Genomic DNA, 9673 nt, shown 5'->3' on the forward strand with positions numbered 1-9673 from the left:
TTCAGGCTTTATGCAAAGAAAGGGACACAAAACAAGGGTCATAAAAAATTAAAAATTGAATTAAAAATAAAAGGAATAAAACTGCCTGTATTGTCTACATACCCCTAACATTTTGTTGGCCTTCATGACAGTCACATTTCCAGTTCTGAGCCATAGATTCAAATGGAAATTATCAGGAGGCATTCATGATTCAAAATTAGCTCCCTTTACTAGATTCCTACTTCCCTGGTTATGCATAAATGCAAATGAGGAACCTCTCCTTAACTACTGAAAATATTACAGAATCTGCTGCAATAGCAATAGCTGCCCAACAAAAATTCTTATACTTTCTGGCCAAAGTTGTGGAGGGTTTTTTCCCCAAAGTTGTTCTTGGTAATAGGATAGCCCTTGATTACCTTTTAGCTGAGGAATGAAGTATGTGTTCCATGGCCAACACCACCTGTTGCACCTGGATTGACACTTCTGGGAACGTTGACACCCAATTACATAAGATCACTGAGCAAGCCACTTGGCTTAAAAAGATGACTCCTTCAGCAGGGTCATCTTTGACTTATTTGACTTTGATTGGTTTGGGTCTTAGGAACCATAGTCCAAAGTGTGCTCCAGACACTGGGGATCATCCTGCTTATTTATAATCTTAACGCTTTCCGAAGTGCATTGTATTCTCTCAAAAGCTTTAAGTGCATGGTTACAGCTGCTAACCACCAAGCAAATGATCTCCCTAAGACTGGGACATCTAAAAAGGAAGAAAGAGAATGACTGACTTAAAGATTGTAAACTTGAAGCTGTGACCTGTAAATATCACAGGGATTAAGCAAAACTGTTATGACCTATGGACACTACACAAAGGACTGACAAAAATTGGAGAACTTCAGAGCAGTAGCTGAGAGTGGCACTAATGCTGTAAAATTTTTATCACATCTTTCAGCTAAGCATAGAGTCTGATCAAAAGGGGAGAATCATTAAAAAGGAACAACAGGCCCAAAATGGAGTCACTTGTGCTAAGCCCCACATCAACAAACCAAGACTTAATACCTAACCTAATAACAGTTTCAACATTTCCCAGAACGTAGTTTTAACCAGTCTGTCTGGAATTTTCTGGTCAGCACCAGTGAGGTACCACACGGGCCCTTCCCATCCCCCAGAGGAAGATGAGGTAATCCACTCTCTGCCTAGAAAAGCCTTCCTTTTAGTACAGCTCCTCAGAGCTCCTCTCTACTTGCTAGATGGGATGTTGCCCAAATCATGAATGGTTCAGTAAAGACAATTAGATCTTTAAAACTCATTCAGTTGAGGGACTTCCCTGGTGGTCCAGTGGTTAAGACTCTGCACTCCCAATGCTGGGGGCTCAGGTTCAATCCTTGGTCAGGGAACAAGATCCCATATGCTGCAACTAAGACCTGGTACAGCCAAATAAATATTTTAAAATAAATAAATAATAAAATTTATTCAGCTGAAAAAAATTTTTTTAAACAAGGGACAACAGAAAGTACCTCTAAGATCCCTGATCATGAAGAAGGTAGTCAATGTGAAGGAAGGGCAAAACCAAGCAACTAGTAAAACCAGGGAGTAGAGTGTGAAGGAGTTGTTTCATTTTGTGAATTGATATTATAAAATGGATTGTGAGAGTAATTAATTTGGGGACTGGTCACTGGTTGAGTGCTGCAGAGTAGAAGAGCATGTTTGGGTTGATACGGGACACACAGCTCACTATAGAACAATCACCGATGGCTATATGTGATCCAGACACACACGAGGTTATTCCTGAGGGCTCAGCCAGCCTGATGGACTGGAGAAAACATCTGTTAACCCTGAGAAGGGAGATTGCCCATCACCCGCTATGAATGCCAAGTGGAACACCCCAAATGAAGCAGCTGATGTGCTTCATATGTAAGCCATGTGGGACGGGCTTTGTGATGACTGAGATATTTACCTGATGAATATGCCCATTACCCAGGACATGGTAAATGCTGTGGTTAAGGGGTCCCCTTTCACAAAGGCACCCCATATAACCCTATTTTTGCAAAACCAAAGAACAGTGCAGGAAGCTTTATCGAATTTCCTGTCTCAGCTTCCCCTCATAGGTCTTACAGATGTAACCAAGCAAAGGGCTCATGTACCCAAGCGCAGAAAGCCAACTATGACAGCAGGTGTTTGCAGCAAGGTAAGGATTTACTGCAGGGTGTCAAGAAAGGGAATGGGAGACAAGCCTCAGATCCACTCCAACTTGATCTTTGAACTAAAGGTCTTTTGGGGTTTTTTTAAGGTGAGGAACAAAGAGGCTGGGATTAATCATTTCTTATGACATTTCTTAATCATAGTTTTGGAAGTCAAGATGTCTCTGATGTATGATTCTCTGACCAGGTGGTCCATGGCTTGGGAGTCTGTGAGCTTATTTTACCCCGAAGAAACAACCTGAGTCTGTACGTTATTGATGATATCTATAAGAGCAATTTTAGTACATTAAAGACTTTATCGACAACAGCAAAATTTTAGTCATCTGACTCTGGTTGGCTAGTGTTCAGTTAGCACAGAATTGAGGTTAGAGGGGACAAGAAGGGGAATAAAGTTTTGCATAAAGGGATTAATCATGAACTCGGTAAGGGAACTTGGTTTTAGAAGAACTCAGTTTCACAGGTGGTAATAAAAACATTAAGTTAATTAACAAGAGAATGCAAAGAGGCCGAGGGGAGACTCAAAGGACTTCCCAACAGAGTGGAAATTTTTGAATAGTTATTAAGAAATAAGGTGAATAAGCAAATATTGATAGGAGCAAAACAAAGCGGAAACAGAAAGAGGAGAGTCATGAGACCCGTCCCAGCAGGAGGGAAATTTTTAGATGATTTTGGAGAAATTGAAAAAGTCAGCAGCTATATTTGTCTAGAAACATTAAACATAATTTTTTCCATTTGTACGGGGCTAATGCACTGTATTAAATAGGTAACGTCTTATCTACATGGGTTTGATGACAGAAACTAATAAAGTATTCTCTAAATAATGGGAAAAAAAAAAGAAAAGTAAAGGTCAGAATGCAGAAATTACAGTGAGAAACCTGACCAGTCATCGTTTGGGACAGTGGTTAGATTAATCAGGTTAAAGATTGGCAAAAGCGCCTTGCTTCAGTCCCTCACTGGTGACCAAAAGACTTTGGCACAAGAGTGGGCAAAGTGGTCAGAGGGTGGAGAAAAGTTTCCAGGACTCCTTGATACAGAAGCCACACCTATTGGTGAAGCCCCTACATGGGCAACAATTAGATCGAGAGAATGTAAACGTGTAATGATTGATAGGATTATGAAAGTTGGAATGCTTCAACAGGTTATACGTAAAGAATTTGTGTCTCCTTTTATGGGAATGGATATTATCTTTGGCTGTGGAACATTTCCCCTACCCAGTACTGCAAACCAAAACCTCTGGATGAAGTCCTAATGGAGGCTACAGTTAGAAATGTAAGGTAAAAGTTTGTAGGAAGATTGATATGTTCCAACAGTCTTTATAGTGGTTGCATTTCTTTTACTTGGTTGTATTATGAGGGTGGACATCTACTCTCACAGGGGAATATTTCCCCTACGTAGTATTGTGTAAAACAGAAGGCATGTAAATCCGCCCTTCCAGCAATGCTAATTGGACATGCTAAATGGGAATCAGGAAGATTCCCTGAGCTCACACATTGTAGAATAGAAGCTGGAGTGTTGGTGCAGACAAATTCTCCCTGTGATAGCCCTGTGTGAGATAGCCCTGCGTGGAGCACAGACTGGGACATATGGCAAAGCCTATGAGCAATGCCTACTGGGACTTAGGACTGGAGAGTTGAAACACTCTGATGAAGATGGCGGTGCCCAAAAGAGTGCCATAGTAAAATGGAAATTGCTTATATAGGGTCTTATTTTGGGGAGAATGCAAGGAGGACATAGATACCAGCAGGGAGCCTTTTCCCCACTAAGACTGACTCTGGAACTGTGTGAGGAGTTGATGGATTCTATTGTCACTTGGTCAGTGCCCTATAAACAACTCTCCTCTGACAGACAAAGAGCTACTTGGTTTGTAGATGGCAGTTCCAAGGTAAATGGACAACATTCTGATTGGAAGGTCACCAATCTGATTGAAGGAGGTAAAAAGAGATCAGCCTGGTGTGCTGAATTGCATGCTGTTTTCCTAGCAGTGATGGAAGAGTTGAACAGTGGTAAAAGCCCCTACGTTTGGGTTTTTAATGACTCATGGGCAGTGGCCAATGCCCAGTCCATTTGGTCAGGTGGGAGGTTAATGGAAACCTGACCTGTTAAAGGGATGTCCATAAGGGGCACAACCCTATGGAAATCCGAGGAGTGCATTAAATTAGGACATGTCTATGCCCATCAGAACTCCCTTACAGGTTTGGAAAGTGACTGGAATTAACAAGCAGACATTCCCACATGCTCTCCCTTTTTCTTTTTTTAAATATATTTATTTATGGCTGCATTGGGTCTTTGTTGCTGTGCTTGAACTTTCTCTCTTTGCAGCGAGCAGGGGTTACCCTTCGTTGCAGTGCACGGGCTTCTCATTGCGGTGGCTTCTCTTGTTGCAGAGCACAGGCTCTAGGCACGTGGGCTTCAGTAGTTGTGGCACGCAAGCTCTAGAGCACAGGCTCAGTAGTTGTGGCACACAGGCTTAGTTGCTGTGCAGCATGTGGGATCTTCCCAGACCAGGGCTCGAACACATATCCCCTGCACTGGCAGGTGGATTCTTAACCACTGCTCCGCCAGAGCATTCTTAACCACATGCTCTCTTGAGATGGCCCCTTGGGTCCAGAAATGAGGGGACATGGGGGCACTGCAGCAATGCAAAGATGGACTGAATTTAGACATGTTCCTTTTGCACCTGTTCAATAACAAAAATTCAAACAAGTAAATTTTAAAGATCTAATTGGCTTTATAAAATGATTCATGAATTGGGCAGCATCTCATCTAGCAATAGAAAGGAGCTCCATCAACCTGCAGGAAACAAAAGGTCTTTAAAGGTAGAGAGGGAGCAGAGAAAAGGAAATTATCAGCAGAGCAAGCATTGTTTTAGGCAAGGTCATCCTTCTAAGCGGGAATGGAAGGGGTTTATCAGCAGATTTCTTCCTTGTGCTACCCAGGAAATTCCAGGTTTGCTGGCTAAAGGTTGCATTCCTGGGGAAGATTGAAACTGTAATTAGTTATGTATTGAGTCTTGGTTTGCTGACATGGGAACCTAACAAATGTTACTCCATTTGGGGACCACTGTCTCCTTTTTATCACACTCTCTAAGGTACAAAATGTCATTAAGAACTGTACTGTCTTCCAGCAAAAGAGACAGAGACTGCAGGTGGTTAGAGACTGCAGATTTCCTGGTGGGAAGGCCCTGAATATAGCTGTCAAATCAGACTGATTCTCCTAGCCCTGGGGGCTGCAGATGGATCCTGACAGGAATAGACACTGACTCTGGAATGGGCTTTGCTTACTTGGTGGTAGATGCAAATGCTTAGAGCATGACGAAAGAACTGGAAGAGAAGATATTATACCGATATGGATGGCTAACCATCATTTCTTCAGACCAAGGAACTCACTCTAGAGCCTATAATGTCCAACAACGGGCAGAGAGATGTCCTCCTTGGAGTACTAGTTTGATAGAGAATTGGAACCGACAGTTAAAGCACTGGTTGTCTAAAACAGAGTGGGGGTGGGGATAAAGGCATGAAAAGCTGGCTTACATGCCTTCACAAGTGTGTACTCATATCCAACACAAAAACGAGTGGGGCCAAAAGAGTGTCCCTACTGGATAGATTTCTCCATTTTTTTGGTGGACCTGTTACAGAACTGAACTTGAGTCTGCTCACGCACTACACAGCAAAGCCAGTGTACTGGTTATGGTGAAGGAATATTGCAGGGCACCAAACAAGGAGAATGGGCAGCTCATGCTCAAAAGACCTGAGCTCCCCAGTGGCTTTCAGGGAAAGGTTTTTAAAGGTAACACTTGGCGTGAGGGGTGCAACTCCTGCACTTTCTTCTGATTGGTTGGTGGTGAGGTAACAGGGTGATGTTTCTGGAATCTTAATCATCAACCCTCTGGTTGCAGTCAGTCTGGGATCTACGTGCTTGTAGTCAGCATATAGTTAGCATCCTCCACCTGAGTAAGAGTCTTAGTTTCTGCAGAACAAATCAAAGACATGTGTCGGATCATTATGTATGTTCCTTGAGGAGGAACTAGGACTCTGTTTTATCACTGAACTATTGTTTAAGCTATCGTTACTTTTCTTGCTTGACTACTTTTCCTTTGTAGCTGCATTCCCTCACTTCCCTAATTAGCTTGAGTCTGCTCTTTGAAGCTCAGGGAAATCTTAGGAGACAAAAGCTTTCTTTCTACAAACAAGAAATGAGGGACTCAGAGGGGCTTTTGTACTTGGGAAGGTCCCCCAGGGTCCTGCCTGGTTTCAGATCTGGGGAAGGGAGGTTAGGGAAGGTGCTGTTATTCTCTCTTCCTTGCATCACTTCAACTTTTTTTTCTTTCCTCCCCTTCTTGGTGCAGTGGTTATAAGACCAGGGCTGCAACTACAAAGGCACGAAATGGGGGTGATTCCTAAGCAAGAAACTCTGACTGTGTTTTTAACCTTTATGTTGGAATTCCTAAGGGCCTGATGGGGCAGGACATACCTTCACCCCATCTGACAAAATTGGGGCTAACAATAAATACAGCTATATTGCCTGGTGGTAAAGATAGCCCACCAGTTCTGCGCCTGTGTAACCTTACGTTTTCTGAATAGAAGTGGATTGAAGGGGAGGCATTTGCTACACCAGTGCTGCTGCCTGCAATCTAGACCAGCAGAGTGGCCAAACTTGTCTCTTCCAAAGGTGGAAACGTTTGGGTATAAAAGGAGAGAAGGAAAAATAGTAGTTCCGGGTAAAGGAATGAATAAATGGGTTATGTAACAAGGGAAATCTAATATTACATTAACACCTCCAAAGGGGCTCAGAGCAAGAGATGATGTTGTCTCTTAGCTCAATTATACCAAAGGCCTGAAAGGGTGAAGCCACGTGTTGCTGACTCCACTTCTGCTTTTGGAGCCTCACAATGTTAAATGGAAGCCTGAGAACCTGAGTGGCCTCACCCTGATACGCTTTTTCATACCATAGGACGATGGACTGGATTGTTACCAGTAGCTGATAGTTATTAATAGGGATTCTAGTAATATACCAGTACTTCTGACTTTTCTGGTTGTTTTACTATAAGAGAGCCATGTTGGAAGACCAGCAGTTGGACTGCGATATTATGATTTACAATAAGAAATATATATTTGGTCATGGGCCCTGGCACAGAGCTTCTAAAACTCTTGGAATTCAGTGATGCGAGTGGCAGAGGTATCTTTTGTTACGTTAATGAGGTGACTTTTGGAAAGCATCTAAGGATGGGGGCTGGTTGCCAGTAGAGTGGACCAAATGATTACGGGGTTGGAATTTTCAGCCCCACCGAGAGGGGAGAGGGGCTGGAGATTGAGTTCAATCACCACTGGCCAATGATTTAATCTACATGCCCATGTAATGAAGTCTCTACAAAAATTCAAAAGGACGGAATTTGGAGAGCATCCGGGTTGGTGAACACGTGGAGATTTGGGTAGACTGATGCACTCAGAGAGGTCGAACACTGTACCCTTTCCCCAAACCTTGCCCTCTCTTCCATCTGGCTGTTGCTGAGTTACATCCTTTTATATTAAACCAGTAATCCAATGAGTGAAATGTTTCTCTGAATTCTGTGAGCCACTCTAGCAAAATTAAGCAAACCTCAGGAGGGGGGATGGTGGGACCGTCTAATCTACAGCCAGCTGGTCAGACGCACAGGTGATAGCCTGGATTTGCAATCAGTGTCTGAAGTGATGGCGAGGAGCAGACTTGTAGGACTGAGCCCTTCACCTTGTGGAATCTGATGCTCTCTCTGGGTAGTGTCAGAATTGAGTTAAATTGCAGGACACCCAGCTGGTTCCGAGAATTGCTTGGTGATATGGAAAACGACACACACACACACACACACACACACACAAACACACACACACACGCACGCACACCATTCAAACTGGGGTGCTCAGAACCGTCAAAGCTATACTTAAAAAATAATTAAACACGGGTGCGCCTGCCGCCCCCATGGATGCCACAACTGTCGGACTTTGGGGGCCCAGCCTAGGGCAGTGCTGCAGGGCCGCTGATCCCTAGTGCTCTTATTGACTGTATGTATGGACCACCCACCCTCCAGCCCGGGGCTGCTCAGGCCTGGTTGCCTTCATGGAGGAATCCTCCCCAGGAGGGCAGAGATGGGTGCTGGAACCTTAATTCCTCAGCCTCCTGGGATTCGGCCAGCCAATGCTCTCTGTCTCAAATACTGTGCTGTGAGTTGTTTCAATAAAGAGCCCCCAGGGCTGAAAAAAATAATTAAAGAACACACTTAATATTCTCTTCAAATCGGTGTGAGGGAGGATATTTTTACAGCCTTTCACCAGAATGATCTGTGCTTGCCTCAGTAACAGAGGCATGGACACAGGTCCCCACAGCTTAATTTCTGCATCCGGTGGGTTTTTTTCTTCTTCTCCTACTATTTATTTTGATTGAACAAGAAAATCCTAATTCAAAACTATAGGTCAATAGAATGGCTGCATGTGTTGACAGCTGTGCATGATAATTCTAGATTTCCAGATAAAACATGAACACCTAAAGTCATGAAAAAGTCTCTCAGATGACTTTATTTTTACTTTATTTTTTATTTATTTATTTTGGCTGTGCCGGGTCTTAGTTGTGGCACATGGGAGCTAGTTCCCCAACCAGGGATTGAACCTGGGCCCCCTGCATTGGGAGTGTGGAGTCTTACTCACTGTACCACCAGGGAAGTCTCTCTCAGATGACTTTTAGAGTTTCATCAGGTGCTAAGTTGATGAACATTCCAAAGAGGGGAGCTTGAGTGTTAGGATTTAGGAAGAGTAGCGCTGGATTCCTAGCTCTGTCTTTGATTGCATTTCCTCAGACTCTGTGCTCTGCTACAGCGTTAAGATGTAGTTTTGAATCATGTCTACCACGGTATTATTTGTTATTTGTTTTTCTCTGATGAGTAAAGACCATCTTGAAGTCGGGGCAAACACAAAAGTTCGTAACACAATTTGGTCTTAAGAAATCCCAGTGGCTTTTCCTTCACCTTGAAAATTGTGATATTTTGGCCTTAGACAGGTTTAAGCTATTTAAGATACTAAATAATATATTGCTGAAATGTGAAACTTGAACAAACCACTTGAAATTTTAAAACTGGGTTTATGTTCATCGTCAGAGTCTGATAAAAATTCTCTGTCTCATTAGCCGTTTAAAGATCGCATGGAATTACAATGGAATGCTACTGTACAATAAAAAGGAATGAAATACTCGTACCCACAGCAATATGGCTGAACCTCAAAATCATTATCCTGAGAGAAAGAAGCCTAACAAAAAGTAGCAAATCCTGTATGATTCCATTTACAGAAAATCTTTTAAAAATGCAAAACTAACATATAAGGACAAAAAGAAAATCAGTGGTTGCCTGAGATTAAAAAGAGGCATAAAGTTGGGAAAACTGGATCTCTACATGCAAAAGAGTAGCAAGGGCAATCCAGCATCCTTGGCAATGTACCGTCCCACTCGGGCAGTACAGCTGAAGCGTTCGTTGTTAG

This window comes from Tursiops truncatus, chromosome 15 (genome assembly GCF_011762595.2).
Source record: "Tursiops truncatus isolate mTurTru1 chromosome 15, mTurTru1.mat.Y, whole genome shotgun sequence".
In the NCBI taxonomy this organism is placed as follows: domain Eukaryota; kingdom Metazoa; phylum Chordata; class Mammalia; order Artiodactyla; family Delphinidae; genus Tursiops; species Tursiops truncatus.